Consider the following 21,301-nt stretch of genomic DNA (forward strand, 5'->3'; position numbering starts at 1 on the left):
ATTCCTGTCCATCTTCCCACTCTTCAGATTTTTATTGTACTAGTCCAAATGCTGTTTCTAGTTTTTGACATTTTTGGCTATAGGTTAACATATAAAATCTCTCATGATTGCATTTCTAGCTTCTAGTGGCTAGTCTGTTATTAACAAAAACATTGCTTAATGTTTGTATGTATTCTTTACAAGCTTACAAGACTACTTTCACATGCCTTTTTCATTTGAAACCCAGAAAAATACTGTGAGGCGAGTCAGACCAATATCATTATTGTCCCCACTCTAAATTTAGGAAAACAGTAATGTGACGGGGCTAACTTACTGTGACACAGCACAGAAGTGTCTTCTAACTTCAAGTTAGAGTGCTCTGCTGACTACATTAACTATCCAAAGCATCCTAACCCAAACAGCAACTCATTCCTAATGAAGAAATGTATTTCTAGTATCTTATTTCTACCTGGGTTGGCCGAAAAGTTCATTCAGTTTTAAAGTAAAGATAAAAGGCACATTTTTCACTTTCACCAGTAATTTTATTGCAAAATGAATTCCTTGTTTTGTTCCACTACCTTCTGCTATGTTTCAGGCAACTTCATAATTCCATCTTCCCAAAACTTTTTATCTTTCTGAGCAAAGAACTGTTTCAGGTGCCTTTTGCAGTCTTCCAGGGAATTGAATTTTTTTCCATTAATAGAACTTTGTAAAGACCTAAATAAATGGAAATCTGAAGGTGCAAAGCCTGGTGAATATGGAGGATGAATCAGAACTTCCCAGCCAAGCTGTAACAGTTTTTGCCTGGTCATCAGAGAAACATGCTGTCTTGCATTATCCTGATGGGAGATTATGCATTTTCTGTTGACTAATTCTGGATGCTTTTAGTTGAGTGCTGCTTTCAGTTGGTCTAATTAGGAGCAGTACTTGTTGGAATTAATCGTTTGGTTTTCTGGAAGGAGCTCATAATAGAGGACTCCCTTCAAATCCCACCACATGCATGACATCACCTTCTTTGGATGAAGACCGGCCTTTGGTGTGGTTGGTGGTGGTTCATTTAGCTTGCCCCATGATCTCTTCCATTCCACATTATTATAAAGTGTCCATTTTTCATTGCCCATCACAATTTGTTTTAAAAATGAAATGTTTCCTTACGTTTAAGTAGAGAATAGCATGCAGAAATACTGTCAAGAAAGTTTTTTTCCTGCTTAACTTATGTGGAACCCAAACATCAAAGTGGTTAACAGAACCAAGCTGGTGCAAATAATTTTCAGCACTTGATTTGGATATTTTGAGTATGTTGGCTATCTACTGCATGGTATAATGTTGATTGTTCTCAATGTCTCGATTTGATCACTATCAACTTTAACTGGTCTACCTGACCGTGGAGCATTGTCCAGTGAGAAATCTCCAGCACAAAACTTTGCAAACCATTTTTGACATGTTCGATCAGCCATAGCACCTTCTCCATACACTGCACAAATCTTTTTGTGCATTTCAGTTGTGTTTTTAGTGTTCTTGAAATAAGAAAGCATAATTTACCAAAATGTTGCTTATTTCCCTCAATCTTCAATATTAAAATGGCTACACAAAATTCACCAATTTGATATGTTTTTTAAATGCAAGTTATCGTAATATAATCTAACAAATTGTTTTGAATGCTACTAGACCCATCTTATAGGAAGACTGAACAAACTTTTTGGCCAACCCAATATGATTGCCCCCATCTTTGCTATGTGCCCTGAAGGGTTTTCTCATTATGTGAAGAAGCTCTGCAGGGACCACACCTAATTATTCCATTTTCCTGCCATTTCTGTAAAACAACCCCGCTCGAATCTTTTAAATGGCAGAAATGAAGCAATGACTTGGATGTATATCAAGTTGGTTAGTATTTATTTTTAACCTATGTGTCAGGCTTTTCATACATGCTGAAATGGTTTGCTTTAAACATATCTCCTTAATGAGATTGAAAACATCTGTTAACAAGTACATTCCACCTAACAGACATTTTTTTTAACCTAATGGACATTTTGTGTGTACAGTAGTGCCCCCATCTGTGATTTTGCTTTCTGAGATTTCCATTATCCATGGAAATCCATGGTCTGAAAACATTAAATGGAAAATTGCGGAAATAAACAATTCATAAGTTTTAAATTGCATGTCATTTCTTGTAGTCTGATGAAACCTTGCACCCTATGTGTTCATCCGGCCTGGGATGTGAATCACCTGTTAGCCTACTGTCTCCATGCTGTATGTACTACCTGCATGCCAGTCACTTGGCTGTCTGTGTTATCAGATTCACTGTTGTGGTATTGCAGTGCTTGTGTTCAAGTAACCCCTATTTTACTTAATAACGGCCTCAAAGCGCATGTGTAGTGATGCTGGCAATTCAATATGCTAAAGAGAAGCCATAAAGTGTTTCCTTTAAGTGAAAAGCTTAAAGTTTTTGAGTTAATAAGGAAAGAAAAAAATTGTATGCTGAGGATGCTAAGATCTAAGGTAAGAATGAATCTTCTATCCATGAAATCGTGATGAAGAAAAAAAGACGTTTGCTAGTTTTGCTGTTGCACCTCAAACTGCAAAAGTCTTGGCCATAGTGCATGATAAGTGCTTAGTTAAGCTGGAAAAGGCATTATGTTTGTGGGTGGAAGACATGAACAGAAAACGTGTTCCCATTGATGACAATGTGTTGCACCGGAAAGCATTGAGCCTATAGGGAGACTTCAGCAAGGGAATCCCTTGAAACTAATGACACCAAGCCATTTACCGCAAGTAAGGGATGATTACACAGATTCAGGAATAGGTTTGGACCGAAAAGTATAAAAATTATTGGAGAGAGAGACAACACCCACATAACTTTTATTACAGTAAATTATTCTATTTTATTACTAATTATTGTTGTTAATCTCTTACTGTGTGTACTTTGTAAATTAAACTTTGTCATAGGTATGTATATATAGGAAAAAACATAATCTGTATAGGGTTTGGTACTATCTATGGTTTCAGGCATCCATCCACTGGGGGACTTGAACCTTATCCCCTGTGAATAAGGAAGAGACTACTATAATGTTAGTATACAATAATTATTGAATAAGCATGGTAGAGACACCAATTAATACATTACTGTTAACGAAGATAAATTGTCTTGAATACACTAACAGGTAAAGTTAATGCAAATTCCACATCGTGCATTTGGAGTTCTTTCTTATCTTGTCAACAGTTTGATAAAAACCTAATGATGTGGTCAGATCTTTAGTTTTAGCAAGTTTTTGAGTTGCTGACTCTTCAAAGTCACCAGAAACCCACAACTAGAATTACAGTGTATTGAATTTGAGTCAGCAGTGTTGAGATCTCAAATTCCTTATTGGTTTAATGGTAGGCAATGGGAGAAATATTAGGAAACATGAAGAACTACAGTCCCTACATTCACTCCATCACTTCATTAAAAAAAAAAAAAAGAAAAGGAAAGCAAACATTGAGTAAACTTGTTGCTAAAAGCAAAATCCCATTTATTTTTCTAATCTGGAATTGTAAGTAGAATAGGCAAAGGAAAGGGTGTAAGAAGGTGGAGGGTGGAGGTGGGGGAGGGAGGTGGGTTCGGCTGGGGTGGGGTGGAGGGATGGGGAGAAAAGGGATACAACTATAATTGAATAACAATAAAAATTAAAAAAAAAAAAAAAAAAAAGAAGGTGGCCACAGCCTGTAACAGTCAAGAACGTAAAGAAGGAAGAGAAAACCTGAAAGGTGAAAGAAAATCAGGCGTGACTAGAAGTTTTGTTGGGGACTAGGCTGACAAAACCGGGAGGATAAAGTGAAGATTTCTGACTTAGAGTAGCAGGCCCGCCGGTCTGGATGCGGTAGAGTACTGAGGTTAAGAGCTCGGGCGCTAAAATTACCCTGCTTGCGATCCTAGGTTTTGCTCTGCCCCTTACTAATAGTGTATCCTTGGACAACTTGTTTTACCTTTGCGCCTCAGTCTCATCACTTGTAAACTGGAGATGCAGATAATAATGTGGACCTTGGGGCGAATCTCTGAGTTAATAGTTCAGCGCTTGGTTCACATAGTAAACGCTCAGCAAAAATGTTAAACTGCGGTATTTGTTGTTACTCTTCCTCTTTGTTAACGCTCTTTACTTCGGCAGGAAAGGGAGAGGTGTAGCGCTCATTGCATTTTAAGAGTGATAAACAATTACATGAAAGTCTGGGTCAGGTTTATTTTGAGGTGCGTGCCCCACGGAGGTGAAGCACACTCTGTACCCAGGTCCTCCGTGAATACGAGGGTTCGAGACAACAGCTGGCTGGAGGCGCAGGGGAGCATGCTCTCCGAGTGTTTAAAGCGGGACTGCTGCCACTGGACACTTGACAGTTTCACCTCTCCAGCCTCGTGGGCACTAGAAGCCATGTGTGCTCCAACGCGAGCGCCAAGGTTCTGGTGGCGTCAGGGCCACTTGACAGTCACCCGCGCTGCGGGACCACCCTAACCACACACAAAACAGCGGAGGTGTTCGACTCGGACCCTCCGCACGGTCCTAGCCCCAGCTCCCTTGCCTCCCGCGCAGGCGCCGAGCCACCCGCCGCCATGTTTCTCCTGCCCGCGCACCCTCCCCCTTCTCCGCTTCCCCCTCCCCTCTCCCCTCCTTAACCCGGCTCCCGCCCCTCTGCTGTCCCCACACCCCGGGTGAGGTCAGGCAGAGGAGCTGCCGCTGCAGCGCAGCACTTCAGCTCCTATTTCGGGGAAGGCTGGAACGGGGACTTCTGAAAACAACTGGAACGGCGTTCGGGTTAGGGTCCGCGCGCTCCGACTGAGCGAGCACTGGGCGAACTAACCAGGGCGAACAGTGGGTGCGAAGGTGCGGGGGGCCGGTGCCTGGTAGCTGGAGTGAGCTCGGGCTGCGCCGCACGACTCGCTCTTTGGCCATCGGAGCGCGGCAGCTGGCGGACCGGCGGCGGGACTCTGGGACACGGCGAACAAGGTGAGGAAGGGTCTTGAAGTAGCGCAGGGACTCCGTCGGCCGCCTTACCGCGTCCGGGATCTGGCGCGGCGAGGCGGTGAGCTGTAGGGAGTTGCAATCTGCACCAGGGGCAGACGGACAGGGACCCAGCTTCGCTCTTTGCATGCCCCCCCTTTTTCTCTCGCTTGCCGGTGCGCGCCCTCATCCCTACACCTTCTCATCCCTACTTCTGGGACTCGCTGGCTTCGCCAGACGCCTGGGTTCTTTTTAGGACCGCAGAACCCAGTTTTCCTTTGCTTCTTTGTTATCTCTCTAAGACCTTCTCCTCCAGGCTTCTCTCTCGCTGCCCTGATAGCCTGGGATCGCTCTGTCCGCCTCCGCCCCACTATCTCTTGCCTTTTAACAGTTTCTGCTTTGTGCCTTCCAACCCATCCCTTCCTTTCAATCTTCTAACTTGGGAGGTTTCGCTGCTGGCTCCCAAGTCAGGAGCACTCCCCTTTTCCTCCAAGCTTATAACTATACTGAGTGTCTTCATCTCTGAATGTCTTGGCTTCTTTGGTTTAATCACAGTTGACTGACGATTTTCTTGGAAGCTTACGATGTAACAGCCTAGGTTTACAGAAAGTGATGGGAATGGCTCTCTAGTAAATGTAGATAAGGAACTTAAAAACTTTTTTTCTAGGTTTCAAACACTTAGTCCAAGAACCACAGCCACTTAAAATGTATGTATGTTTGTGTATAATCCTAGCACTTGGTCCTAGATATGATTCTTCCTTTGCTGCGGAGCAGGTCTGAGAGAAGGAGAGAGATACCTTTGATGCGTGGCTTCATTTCTCCATCCGCAAAGTGGGATGTTCATGGTTTTAATGTAGACAGAGGACTCCAGTGGTGTGGGATAAAGTTACTCAAGTTAGCATAGTCTGGTTACTAAGCACATTGTATGGGAACTGAGAGGCTGAGGGGTTTAAAATTCTCTGTAGAGAGGGTACCTGCCTTTAAAAAAAAAAAAAAAAAAAAAAAAGAAGCCACAGTTTCATATTTGTATAACCGCCCAAGAAGCAGCATTTAAAAACCATGTGTTTAAAAAAGAGACTCCTTTTCTGTGGAACTAGCACATGGTGATGTTCGCAGTTGTTTTGAGAAATGGCTATCTAGTGCTCAAATGTGAAAACTGACAAAATGCAATAATTAAGCAGTGATGACATTTTTGACATTTAAGAATATTAGCTCCCTTAACTGCACGCTCTTTTTAATATCCTTATACTCAACAGTGATAGAATTGTTTGTTTGATATGTGGCTAGGTGTTGCCATTGACACAGTGAGCACTAATTGGCAGTAATCTCAGAAGAAACCAAGTTGTGAATGGAGATAACGCTAAATTTTACTGTCCCGGTAGCACTTCTTTTGGCACTCAGATAATGAATGTAGTTTCTGCTGCAACATCAAATGACATATTTTCAAAAGAGATAAATAAGAGCCTCAATTTCTCAAGGTTTTTAATCAAAATTTTTATAAGCACACATTGAAAAGTGTGGTGTGACTGTATAGACTTTTAAGTTGATGTTCTGAAGAAGTGATTTTTACAAGAACAGTAAAAACTATTGATTATCAATTTAGTTAGATGGTTTGCATGTGATTTTTAGTTTCCCCCATTCATTTGGTAAATTCCTGCCTTCACTTTACATATATATACATATATATATACATACATATATATATGTATATATGCACATATATATATGCATATATATATGCATATATATATGTATGTATATATATATGTATATATATATATGCATATATATATATATAAAGGAGTATGGTATGGAAGGGAATTACTAATAGAGCCACACTTCTAAATCTGTAATTTTCTTGACAACCCATTCTAAAACGACATACAAAATTTCTGTTTCAGGAGAAATTGTTTTTATCATTGTTATTTTTTTCTTCTGTGATTATTGGTCCTGAGTCTAAGCTAAGATTGCCACTAATGTGAACTATTTTTGTTTGTGAGGAAGAAGGTGAATATGAGTTTATTACAAGTATTTTGCTCTGAATCTTTTTAATATCTCTCAATATGTATTTGATAACCCACCTGGTACACCTGGAGATTATCAGACTGGATATTTCTAATGTTACTAAATGTAACTGCAGTTGGCTGTTGAATTCTCTTCTTTTTAACTTTCTTTGCATTTTACATTACTTTTCTTTATGTAATTTGACTTACAATAGTGAGATGAGACTACCCAATTTTCAAATTGTTTGATTTTATTGGTGTTTAATAAAGTACTACAACCTTCCCAAACTATTTTTTCCTCAAATCCAGTGGTTGAAACCCACCTATTTTTATTGAAATGAAATAACACAATAATTTGTCAGTCACCATCAGATTTGAGAAAATGGAAAGAGCACAGAAAAAGGAACAGACCTAGAGAAAACATCTCAAAATGAGAAGAAAAAAAAAAGGCCTTTTCAAGTTACTGACATTCATAGCAATCAGTCTTTAAATATATTGTTCAGTTGTTCAGTAATTTATTTTACAGGATCTTCAGAGCACCTTCTATTTGCTAAGGGCCCCATAGTAGGCACGATGACATACCTTACAAGGCATGGTCCTTGCTCTTGTGGAGACTCATAGAGGTTATATTCCACCAGAGGATAGACAATAAACAAGCAAACGGGAGAAGATCCTTATAGATCAAAGTAAGACTAATGAAGGAAATGTGTAGCAAAAGGTGATATGGACAACCCGGAAGGGCCTATTTAGCTCTAATGGTCAGAAAAGGCCTCTTAGGTGAAGGCGACCTTTGAACAGACCTGAAAGAGAAGAGAGAATGAGCCTATCTTGGGAAGAGCAGAGAAGAGTAAGAGCCAAGGCCTTGAGGCAAAAGACTTGAGGTGTTTGAGGAACGGAAAGCAAACCAGTGTGGTTGGAGCCTAGTGAACTGGGTGGGGTGGGGAGAGTGGTTAAAGGTGTTAGAGAGCCTAAAGGGTGTCAGATAATAGATAATGCAGCTTGACCATTGAAGAGTCTTTGTTAACTACTTTTCTGTGGTAGGTCACTGGCTGAAAAAAAATTTGTTTTGCAGAGGATAAATAGAATATCCATCTACTCGGTTGTTTACGTTAAGACCCTAGAATGGTCTATAGGAGCTACTATAAAGGACACAAGGACAAAATCAAGGGGGAGGGTAGAGGTGGGGGAGGGAGGTTGGGACTGGCTGGGGTGGGGTGGAGGGATGGGGAGAAAATGCAGACAACTGTAACTGAATAAAAATAAATAAATCTAAATAAATAAATAAATATCTTGGGGGGGAAATAAATAAATTTTAAAAAAAGACCCTAGAATGGAAAACTTCATTTGATATGTATACTAAATATACATGTAATCCTCTATTCTGTTTAGGTAAGAGGATAGGGGAACAGGGACTCTAAGTACAGTATGTTATACAGCAGTTTACTTTCCACTCTCATATTGTCACTTGTGCCCTGAGGTAAGTTGTCACCAACTTGATTAAAAATCAGGTCATTGTTCAATTTAATAATTTATTTTTCAAAGAATGTGTTATTTTTTCACAGAAATATATTTCTTTTAGAAGGTTGGAAGTTTTATTTGCATATGAAGGAATGACTTAGGTTTTAGAAATGGCCTTTGGGATTTTAAGAGGCATTTGCCATTTTCCTTTAGTTTTGCCTTCTCAATGTTTTCAACTTGCCATACTTTTATTCTTTAAGACATTAGGGTTGCTATATTCCTTGATGCTTAGGTGAATCTAGACTTGGCACTTATTTTGTTGCCCAGAGCCCTTTTTTTTGAAAGCCTTCCAGCTTTGAGGTCCAGTTGGCCCCAAATAAGAATGCAGATAGTCATTGACATTCTGTAAGGGTAAATCCTAATATTGTGGGGTAATAACCTGCAAAATAACCTTCATTGACTCCTGCAGGGTCTAATTCTAACTCCTTAGCTTAGCACTTGAGGATTATGCATGATTTGACTCAGGCCTACTGTCCAACATGTCCTTATTATTCTCTTACAAATTCTCTATTGATTTATATGGATTTACCCCAGTTTGGAACTTTTGTGTTAGCATTATTCTTGGTATAGAATGGTGCACAGTAACTGCTTGTTGAATAGATGCCATGCCATCATCCATTTGCAAAGCCTTTCTCTTTCCTTTCTGTCATTGCAAATCCCAATACTAGTCAAGGAACAGTACGAATTCCACATCCTGTTACACCATCCCTTACTGACCTATCTCTGAATGCGAACAGCACTCACACCCTTGTCATGAGTATCATACTTACAGTAAGTCCTCACTTAACATCGTTTATAGGTTCTGCACTTCAAGTGAAATGAAATATGATCAAACTATTTTTGCCATCGGCCAATTGATAAACAAGAATTAAGTTCCTTCAGCATTTCATCAATGTTATAAGGAAATGATGTTGAGTGAAATGACATTATCTGAGGACCTGCTGTATGTTTATTTGATGCCTGACCATCTCCCCAGTGATCTCTGGCTCCATGAAGACAACCTGGACCTTGTCTGGTTTTCTCATTCTTGTATCCTGAGTACCGGGCATGTGGTATGCCCTCTATAAACAGTTCTTCAATAATAATGAATAAATGATATTTTGTATCATGCCCCTTATTATTGTTTTAGATCCTTAAATTCTTTAATACCATTTTACTTTTCACATGTTGGGTGTTCTCAAGCATTTCTGAGAGAAGTCATAGAGCATAGTTGTTAAGAGAACAATTCTGGAGCTACACTTTCTGGGATTCAGTTCTGGCTAGGAGACTAGCCAGATACTGGGTGAACTAGTTAACCTCTCTGTACTTCATATTTTTCATATGTATCATAGGAGTAATAGAACTTGCCTCTTACGGCACTTATAAGGAAGGATTGAGTTAGGTCTAGAATTTGTTGTTTGAAATTTTTTAATTTCAAAAACTCTGAAAACCTATGAAATTTTATTTAGTAAGTTAGGGGCCAAAACTTGGTTGGTGACAATATTTGACTCAAACTGACATGAGGGTATTTATAGTCTTTATTCTGCTTAATATTACTCTTTATTTGGTTTTGCTATAGAATTACGAGACCGACGCCTTACTGCTTGGCGACCGCGCCTGCGTTTGGTTTTGCTATAGTATTAGTAGCAAGTGTGTGGGGCAGTACTTCAGGCCCTGCTGGGATATTACATAATCTATAGTACATGCAGGTTACTGCCTATCCAAAAGTCAGACATTTCTGAATTTGGAAACACATCTGGCACCAGGGTCTTGTACAAAGTAAGTAGATGCTGTTGGTGGTGATTAGGGGGCTAAATAGACTATTTTATCCTTCCTAATACCTTGCTTATATTGGTTATCATGTAAATACATGTTGATTTATTCATGTAACAACTCTGACTAGAGTGTGGCCGTATGAGCATTTTATCATAGGATAACACATATGGCTGGGTCATGTGATTGAGATGAGCAAAGATCCAAGTTCTTCCAGTACTCTTTCATTTAGTACCATTAAAAGTATTTCTTTTTGTTTTTCTTCTGCTACTTAAACCAAGAAGTACTTTTTAAGCCCTGGTTGTTATGACTCAGTTGGTTGGGCATTGTCCCACAATGTGAAAGGTTGCTGGTTCGTTCCCCATTTAGGGCACATGCCTGATTTTCGGGTTCAGTCCCCAGATGGGGCACATGCGAGGGGCAGCCCATTGATGTTTCTCTCTGACATCAATGTTTCTCTCCCTCTCTCCCCCTCCCTTCCCCTCACTAAAATCAATAAGCATATCCTTGAGTGAAGATTAAAAAAAAATTAACAAGCAACTGAATCACATATAACTAAAAAAAAATGTTTTTTTAGGGTGAGTCTTTTTTTGGGGGTGGGTTTGGAGTATTCAGTTAAAATTTATTTAATATGATTAGTCACTTATTCTTTGTGGTTGCTTAATATTTATTAAACTCCTCATGTGTATAGACATTTTAAAAAATGAGGCATGGTTCCTGGCCTTAAGTAGTTCCAGCATCATGCATGGTTACACTGGAACATGGGTGCCCATTACAATTCTTTATTTTACTCTGGAAGCTTGAAATCATGAATATTAAAAAAGTATACAGGAAACCAGAGGAAACAATGGAAAACTTGTCTTACCCTCCACTATGTGGAATTGGTTTTTAATTATCGTACCCCCCACCTCCTGCACTATTATCCGTATGTGACATTCTGGCAGCCTTTCTTTTCCAACTCGGCTAAGCAAAATGTGGTTTCTCTTTTTCCTTATCAATATTTATAGATAACAATTGGTATATTTTTTGTGTCTTTTCTCTTTTGTGGCTTTGGACATAGTTATATGTCTCAAAGACTTTTTTGAAATGTTCTTGCAGTTGAAAATTAATCTTTGAAACCCTTCTGCCAATACAATCAACAAATATTTATTAAGTGCCTATTGTATTTCAGGCATTGCACAAGGTTAAACAAATAGAATCTCTGTCTAGTGTTCTTTCCTCAAACTGGAGCATACTGGGTGTACTGGGTGAGCAGAGTGGTGACATGATAGTGTACCCTAGGAGCTATAACATAAAACAGCTTATGTTTTCTGGAAGCATCTCTGTTACACAAAGACTTTGGAGAATATTTACTGGTAGCTAATTTAAAATATTTAATAATTTTATACAAATTCAGATACAGACATACCTCAGAGATATTCTAGGTTCAGTTCCAGACCATCACAATAAAGCGAATATTGCAATAAAGTGAGTCACACAAGTTTTTTGCTTTCCCAGTGCATAGGAAAGTTATCTTTACACCATATTATAGTCTATTAAGTATGCAATAGCATTATGTCTAAAAAACAATGTACATATCTTAATTTAAAAATAGTTTATTTCTGTCTGTGGCTCAGTGGATTGAGCACCAGCCTACAAACTGAAAGGTCACTGGTTCAATTCCCTGTCAGGGCACATGCCTGGATTGCAGGCCAGTTCCCCAGTCGGGGGCATGTGAGTGGCAACCACACATTGATGTTTCTCTCCCTCTCTTTCTCCTTCCCTTTCCCTCTCTTTGAAAATAAATAAATAAAATCCTAAAAAAGTACTTTATTTCTAAAAAATGCTAACCATCCTCAAAGGTGTTGGAAAAATGGCACTAACAGATTAGCTTGATGAAGAGTTGCCACAAACATTGACTTTGTTAAAAAATGCAATTATTTGTGAAGCACAATAAAGCAAAGTATAATAAAAAGGTATACCTATGCATTGTGCTTTAGAATGCAGTATTCTTCATATGAAGATTTGAGGTAAAACCCAGTTGTTCAGAAAAAGTCTCTGCTTACAAGGGCAGCTGTGATAACTGGTGTGACCTTTTGGAAAGCACCGAGGCCACACTGTGCTTTCTTGAGTGTGTTCCTTTAGTCAAATGCTAATATATTTTCATAGCATTAAATTCCCATGATGGCCTATGGAAAAGGTAATAGACATTAATTTTTCCCCCTATGTTGCCTAATTTCTGTCAGTTCAAGGGAGCACTCTGGTTGCTTGTAATGGTCTAAATCTTAAATTTTGTTCAGTCCTAACAGAATTCCTAATGTTTGTGGGTAATAGTGAAGACTGATTGTGATGGGCCTACCAAGACACTGATAATCTTCTCAAGAGAGCTTGACAAATACCATATGATCTCACCTATAAGAGGAGTCTAAGGAACAAACTAGAGCCACAGGCATGGAAACATGGAACAGACTGACAGTGACCAGAGGGCACGGTGGAGGGGGATAATGGGGAAAGAAGAGTAAGGGACTAGTCAAAGAACATGTATGAATGACCCATGGACATGGACAACGGTGTGGGAATTGACTGTAGGAATGGAGTGTGAGCTGGGAGGAGGAGGGAAAAGGGGGGAAATTGGGACAACTGTAACAGAACAACAATAAAATATTTAAAAAACTGAATTACTAACAATGAAAACAAAACAACGCGAGGAGCATGAACTTAAAGCAGCATAATTGGTGGGGTCAAGACTTTCCCCATTCTATGCACATTTGCCTGTGTTACTGACTAAAGTTAACTTTTGCTAACTTTAAACATACCTTTGTTTATAACACATTCAGTATACAAATTACTTTGTTAATTGCTAGCCACTGAAATATTTAATAGTAGAGGAAAATTGTCAAGGTTTATGTGCTTTAAGGTTGATAAAAGGTTTCTGGAGTTTGAGATGGTTTGCAAAGGTTCAAGCAGTACATTGGAAGAATGCCTGTTACAAAGCAATGACTTGATTTTCTCCAAATGAGAAAGATGAAGAGAAAGGCAACTGAAGAAAGCAGGTGAAGGTAAATGGGGTATAAGTCAAACACAGAATTTTTCAACTGATTTTTATTATTTATGCCCCACTTTCATTGTTGCCATCTCACCCCAGACACAGTTCACAGGGCCTGAGATTTTTGTATTGTTGTGTTACTGCCCCAAAGTCATAAGGATATGGTTATAGAGGGCCGATTAAGGAATGGCCTTTATATTCTATGTGTGAACTGCTTTTACAGTCTATTCAGTAAAAGAGGATAAGAAAGTTGTAGAGTTTTGCTTCTTGGTCCCACATTATAGAAATAGCCATACATTTCTGAAGAACACTTTAACAATTTTCTTTTCCACTTCTGAATATTTCTCAGTGGGAAGGCAGTAGAATTTTTAAAAAAGATTTTATTTATTTATTTATTTTTAGAGAGAGGGGAAGGGGAGGAGAAAGAGAGAGAGGGAAACATCAATGTATGGTTGACTCCTGCGTGGCCCCCACTGGGGACCTGGCTCACAACCCAGGCATGTGCCCTGACTGGGAATCAAACAGGCAACCCTTTGCTTCAAAGGCCCGTGTCCAATCCACTGAGCTATTATTCCAGGGGAAGGCAGTAGAATTTAATGGCTAAGTCCTTGGGCCCTGGAATCACAGTTTTGCGCTCAAATTCCTCTTTGCCTCTTGTTGGCAATGTGATTTTAGGCAACTCTTTTTACTTCTCTGAACCTTGTTTGCCTCCTCTGTAAACAATCTCATCTGCTGATTTTAAGGATTAAATGAAATAATGCTTATAAAGTGCTAAGCACAATTCTAGCTATATAGTACATACAGTTATTCTTAAATTGACTTTATTAGTAGACTTATGACTTGTTAAAACTTGGAGCACATTATAGGAGTTTTACACATGATCCAGAAATGAGGGAAAATGTGTCTTTATTTATATTGTCTTAATACCAGCTGGAATGCTATTTTAAATTTAAATTTTTTTTAGTTTTCAATTGTAGTTTACATTCAATAATAGTCTGTATTAGTTTCAGATGTACAACATAGTGGTTAGACAGTTGTGTACTTTACAAAGTGACCCCTCCAATATTTTAAGTACCACCTGGTCCCATACATAGTCATCACGATACTATTGGAGTGCTAGTTTTTGAACATGTATCTCTTAAATGGTGAGTAGATGGTTTAGAAGTAATACTAGTTTTCTGACAGACGAGAAAGTTTATTGTAAATGCTTGGCTTATTATTCAAAGTGGCATCTCATTGTATTTAAGAGAAGTATCAGTTTTAATATAATTGACAAACATATTTTAAATATGATGCTATTTACCTTAATAGGATTAAAAATTTAATCTCCATTTTGAATCGAAAGGGAGATGCAGGAAAATATACATGACCAACAATTTTGTCTTTTAAACATGAAGATTTTTTGGTGTTCTCATAACTAAAGAGGTCACACATTTTCCTCATTTATCTCTATTACAGACTTCAAGTCCCAAAAGAAGGACATATTGAAACATTTTTAATAGTTCAGTCATTGGGAAGAGAGAGAATGTTTGAATAATGTCTTCTATAGATTTTGAGTTGTTGAGATTATCCTAAGTTTTTATTATAGTTACTCTGGGGATAAATCAAATAATACCCTAGGGATGATAAAAGTTCAGTAGCAGTTTTCATAAGGGAATGGATGAGTCTAAATAGGTTATTGAGAGCAGCTTCAGTGTTGGAGGGCTTGTCTCACCTTTTGAGTTGGAAGTACATGAAGATAACGTTCCCATTCTCTCATGTTCCAATGTTCTCCTTTGGTTCCAATGTCAGACAAATGATGAGATAGATGATCTTTTGGTAGCTGACTTATTTATGGAGTGCTGCAGGTACACAGAAGGGAAAAGACGAGGAAACACATTGTTCAGATAGCATATATTCACAGCATTTTGTGATGATTATGATAATATACCTTCAAGTACTTGAAAAGCCTAGGTCACCACACTAATTAGATATATTATTAGCATACCTGCATTTATACTTATTATTATCAGCATCGTATATGAACATGAAAAGACAATGTTCAAAAGTAGTTTTAGGAAAATTAGATGTACTGTACCCTCAGGTCATGAGCTCAAATGTTAAAGATAATGCCATTTACTTATAGAGCAACTTTCTTTTGAAGCATGGTTAATTTTCCTTATTCACTTCAGTGGAGTATGTACAATGAGGTTAAGTAACTTGCAGACGGTTACATTGTCTGAGATGGAAGTGGGAGCATAATTTAGGGACCTTGGTTTCTTACCCAGTGCTTTTGCAATAATGACATAAAAGATTCTTTAGGCAAAAGGATCCTTTCGTATCTCTAGTCTTTCAATTGGGATGAAATGAAACTTCAGCAGTGGAAACATCAATCATCATTACACCTGTACACCTTTTTGCACAACTCGGTATTTATCAAAAAGAATTTCAGATTTATGAAGGAATTTTCTAAGCACTTTTGGTATCATGTAGGTGTGGTTATCATTTAAACATTCATGAGCAAGCATGCATTGAGTAATTATATGTAAAGCAGTCTCTTAGGAGGGAAGAAATGTACCAGTGCCCTGAAATAGCCTATAATCTAAGAAGGGCAACAGAGAACACAAAGCAACTTGATATCAGCCAATGCTAATACTAATACCAATCAGTAATTAATAAATTATTGTAACACCCTGCATGACTCTGGCGCCATTATAAGTGCTTTGTATGCATTAACACATTTAAATGACAACAATGTATGAGCTGGGACTATTACTATCCCCATTTTACAGATGAGAAACAGAGGCACATAAGTTAGATAATTTCCCCAAGGCTGCACATCAGATAATGGGAAGAACTAGCATTAAAATCCATGCAATCTAGTTCTAGGGTCTATGCTTTTCAACTACAACACCTCCTTTTATTCCATCTCTGACAGAGGACATTATGTAAGAGCACGAGAGCTCTTACAAGTCACATTAGAAGACATTCTGGAGAAATACAGAGGGATGATCAGAATGGGATGTTAATGTTGGCAACATGTTCATTATAGCTCAAAGAAAAAAATGACAAAATATTTTGAATAAGTCACTTTTGAATGGGGGTCTTGTTGAAAAGCAAGGAAAGTATTTGAAATACCTTTATGTGCATGTATGTTGCACATGTGTGCCCATGTTTATTTTGAACTAAAAAAACCTTCAAAGGTGAATCACACTGAGACTCCTTTATATTGACAGCCAAACAGAGCTTTGTTTTTTTGTACATATTTGACCTCACAGATGTGTTTTTTAAAAACATTAACAGCTTTATTGAGCTACAATTCACCTACCATACAATTTACCCATTTAAAGTGTACAATTCAGTAGTTTTTAGTGTATTCACAGTTGTGCAACCATCACCACAATCAATTTTAGAACACTTTCCTCACCTCAAGAAGAGAAATATGTGTTTTGTAACAAAGTGGTCACAAAGGGGATGGAACCAATGTGCCGGTTGGTACCACTGCTTCCCTATCATGATGTTCATAGATCCCTGCTCAGTGTAACTCAGGCCTTATGCTGTTTTTTCCAGTCTAGCTTCAAATTGTTGTAGAGCACCTTCTTTAATTTTATTTTTTGGTGACTAATATTTCAAAGAATTATGTATTTATCTGATTTTGAATTCTCAATTCAATTTCATTATATAAATTTGATCATTATGTTTTTATCACAAACATTGATATTAGTACTACATAACTAGTCCAGACTTGTATTTTAAAACAAAACAGCTAAACCCACTAGTGTGAATGACTACCCCCTTGTTTACGCATGCTTCTAGTATGGGCCAGAGCAAGAAATACCTGAGAAAGTTTGCGTACACACTGACATTTAAAAATATTTCTAAAGGTTATGGCTGACGTAGAATATTCGTGGACAGATACTTGTGATAAAAGCAACACTTTTTTTTTTTTGCTCGGGTATATAGTATTGGGGCGTTGTGTTACGGAAAATGTCTTATAAAATGTATTCCATTATACTGTGTACAGATATTATGAAATGATTAGAATTTTTGAAAAAAGTCTGTAAAGATTATTGAGCCACTCACATTTCACCAGAATATAGTCAGATGTCATAGTCCCGACTATGTTTCTGTCTTGTGGGAGTTACCAACCAAGTATCTATGTGTTGGCATGAGAGGGAACAGGCTGTTCCCAGTTCTTCATTGCAATAATTAGTTACATTCAGTGATATCTTGCAGGTGAAAGAATGACTGTTTACTTTTTATCATTAAAAATAATCCTTGGACATAATTAGATATCTTGAAGAACATATTTGTTTTTAAAAATGAGTTAATCTTGGGTCACTTACTTGCTACTTCTGATTTTACCTATGTTTTCTTTCAGAATGGCTTTGAAATGCTATTTTAAAATTCCTCAGTATTTTTGTATGCTTATTATATCCTTGAATTGAGTTTCTATTCAGGGGCCAAAATAGTTTCATTTGAAGTTAAAGTGACTTGTTTCACTCAAAATGATTTGCTTAGGCATATTTTTTATTTGCCTACATGGATTCTCTTCTTGTCATGTGTGGCAGTGATGTGGTGATCTCACAGCTAGTGTGTAGAATAGAATCAGACAAGATGGCACTGCTGTCACTGGAAGAAGACTAAGTGTAACTTTATACTAATTAGCACATCTTTATTATGGAGATTAATAGTTCATCTGGAGTCAGGGAACCAGGTGTTACGTAGTTAAAAAAAGGGGGATGCTGAGAGAGAACCAAGATGGCGGCGTAGGTAGACACACTGCGCCTCCTTGCACAACCAGAACTGACAGAGAATCGAACGGCAAGGGGGTCCGACACCAAGGAAATAAAAAATAAACATTCATCCAGACCAGTAGGAGGGAAGGAGATGGGCACTGGGGCGGAGAGGACTGGAGTGGTCGTGGCAGGACCGAGACTGGCAGAGTGTGGGATGAACGGGGCAGGCAGTCTGACCACTAGCAGACCCCGCGGCCCCACATTCGCACACAGATAAACCGGACTAACGGCGGGGAGCAAAGCAGACTGCGCAACCCAGGGCTCCAGCGCGGGGGAAATAAAGCCTCAAACCTCTGATTGAAAACACCCGTGGGGGTTGGGGCGGCAGCAGGAGAGACTCCCAGCCTCACGGGAGGGGTCGTTGGAGAGACCCACAGGGGCCTAGAGTGTGCACAGGCCCACCCACTTGGGAACAAGCACCAGAGGGGCCCAGTTTAATTGTGGGTAGCAGAGGGAGTGACTGAAATCTGGTGGAGAGTGGGGCGGGCGCCATTGCTCCCTCTCGGCCCCTCCCCCACGTACAGCGTCACAGTGCAGCCACCAGCATTACCCCGCCCCAGAACACCTAAGGCTCCGCCCCTTAAAGTAACAGAGGAGCCAAGACAAAAAAAAAGGCCCAAATGAAAGAACAGATCAAAGCTCCAGAAAAAATACAACTAAGTGAGGAAGAGATAGCCAACCTATCGGATGCACAGTTCAAAAGACTGGTTATTAAGACGCTCACAGAATTGGTTGAATTTGTTCGAAAATTAGATGAAAAAATGAAGCCTATGCTAAGAGAAACAAAGGAAAATGTACAGGGAACCAATAGTGATGAGAAAGAAACTGGGACTCAAATCAATGGTGTGGACCAGAAGGAAGAAAGAAATATCCAACCAGAAAAGAATGAAGAAACAAGAACTTGGAAAAATGAGGAGAGGCTTAGGAACCTCCAGGACACCTTGAAACGTTCCAACATCCGAATTATAGGGGTGCCAGAAGGAGACGAGGAAGAACAAAAAATTGAAAACTTATTTGAACAAATAATGAAGGAGAACTTCCCTCATCTGGCAAAGGAAATAGACTTCCAGGAAGTCCAGGAAGCTCAGAGTCCCAAAGAAGCTGGACCCAAGGAGGAACACACCAAGGCACATCATAATTACATTAGCTAAGATTACACAGAAGGAGAGAATCTTAGAAGCAGCAAGAGAAAAGGAGACAGTTACCTACAAAGGGGTTCCCATAAGACTGTCAGCTGATTTCTCCAAAGAGACCTTACAGGCAAGAAGGGGCTGGCAAGAAGTATTCCAAGTCATGAAAGGCAAGGACCTACATCCAAGATTGCTCTATTCAGCAAAACTTTCATTTAGAATGGAAGGGCAGAAAAAGTGCTTCTCAAATAAGGACAAGTTAAAGAAGTTCATCATCACCAAGCCCTTATTATATGAAATGTAAAGGGATTTATCCGAGAAAAAGAAGATAAAAAACATGAACAGTAAAAATGACAGCAAACTCACAGTTATTAACAACCACACCTAAAACCAAAACCAAAGAAAACTAAGCAAACAACTAGAACAGAAACAGAACCACAGAAATGGAGATCACATGGAGGGTTATCAATAGGGGATTCGGAGGGGGAGAGAGGGGGGAAAGGTACAGAGAATAAATAGCATAAATGATAGGTGGAAAATAGACAGGGGGAGGGTAAGAATAGTGTAGGAAATGTAGAAGCCAAAGAACTTATAAGTATGACCCATGGACATGAACTATAGGGGGGAGAATGTGGGAGGGAGGGGGTGGGCCTGATGGAGTGGAGTGGGGGCGGGAAATGGGACAACTGTAATAGCATAATCAATAAATATATCAAAAAAAGGGGGGCATGCTTGATGTAGGAATTTTGGGGCCTAGATTATGATACTGCTTTTTTTTTCATTGCTGATTTTTTAAATTGAGCTGTTATGATACTAGACTGTGTGAAAATGTGCTCATTTAAGGTGACCCAAATTGGTCTGGTTTAAGAGGGTCATTCCAAATGAGGAAGTATCACACCATTTAGAAAAGAGGATCCAGAGTAATGTGAATATTGAGTTTCCTATGACTTGAGATATAATTCATTAATTTAAAAAATACACCCATTGCAATATACCCATAAACTGTTACTTCACAATAGTCCAATAGTTTGCTTTCCTGCTTAAGTTAGTGCCAAAAATGGTTTAGACTCTTAAATGGTTTAAAATGACTCTAATGACTTTGTGTGGATTAGGTCCATCTAGCCATTTTAAATATGAATCTGCTTTATTGGCAGAAAAATGAGACTCATTGCCTTTAATTAGCCTTACTATATAGGACAGCACTATTTCTCTGATGAGAGGGAATGAGATACTTCATATGAACTCCTTCAAGAAAAATTAGGGAGCATATTCTTTCCCAGGTGCTGGGGATGCAGTGGTGAACATGTGAAAGTCCTACCTTCATTCTCAGAAGCAGTCACAATATTCTGCTCACTCTCTTTATTCTAAAGAGCTGTGGAAAGGCCTTATAAGGCCTATTATGTCTCTCTTGGCACTTGTTAGTTGGAGTCAATTTGTACCTATAAGGAGGAAGACGGAAGTTGGTCTCTAGCTCCATCAAGCTGAAGTGTTGCCCTTAATTATGAACCCTCTTTTTTCTTTGTGTGCCCCAAGTACTTTTTGGGTTGTTACTTGTATACCTTTCCAGTGACTTAAATGCGGATTAATAGATCACAATTGTGACCATGTTCTCTTATCCCCTACCCTTTTGTATTAGCTATTCTCCCTAAAATGCTGAGTACCTCTTGTCCTTCAGGTTTTAGTTTAGTTGTGATCTGTCTTGGGAGCATTTTCTTCGGCCTTCTCCACTTTACAGCTGCTGCTAGGTGTTTCTTCCATATATTTCTGTAGTATCATTTGTGCCTCTCTTCAGCAATCTTTATTATAAGTAGTGCTTTTACTTCTCTGTCTCTCCCATTGGCTTGTGAGTTCCTTGAGGGAAGGGGCAGGCTGCCTCTGTGTTGTCTAGCCTTGATATTTAATTAATATTTGTCAAATAAGAAAATGAATGAATGAATATTTAGCTTACTAATTATGGCTGCTTGATAACAATAACACTGGCAGCTATTAGCCACCTGAAAATTGCAGTACTTACAGTATTTTCCACTAGCCAGGGCTGTGTAATTTTATAAGTATTGGTAAAATCACGTGGTCAGAAATATTTATCAGATAACTACAATATATAATACAATATGTAATACAAAAATATTGTAGGGGATGCAAGAAATAG

The 21,301-nt window shown here is 38.8% G+C and overlaps 1 protein-coding gene across 2 annotated transcripts in view; it reads left to right on the forward strand.

The window, feature by feature from the left end:
• The first annotated feature begins 4,600 nt into the window (after window positions 1–4,600).
• Window positions 4,601–21,301, forward strand: part of KLHL13 (kelch like family member 13) — a 231,474-nt gene continuing 214,773 nt past the window's right edge. The window contains exon 1 of one of the 2 annotated variants that reach the window (XM_045194378.3): window positions 4,601–4,952. The gene's annotated coding sequence lies outside the window, so the exon portion shown is untranslated. The remainder of the gene's footprint in view (window positions 4,953–21,301) is intronic. The other variant, XM_024559102.4, reaches the window with a different exon arrangement.

The sequence above is a fragment of the Desmodus rotundus genome, chromosome X (assembly GCF_022682495.2).
Source record: "Desmodus rotundus isolate HL8 chromosome X, HLdesRot8A.1, whole genome shotgun sequence".
Classification (NCBI taxonomy): Eukaryota; Metazoa; Chordata; class Mammalia; order Chiroptera; family Phyllostomidae; genus Desmodus; species Desmodus rotundus.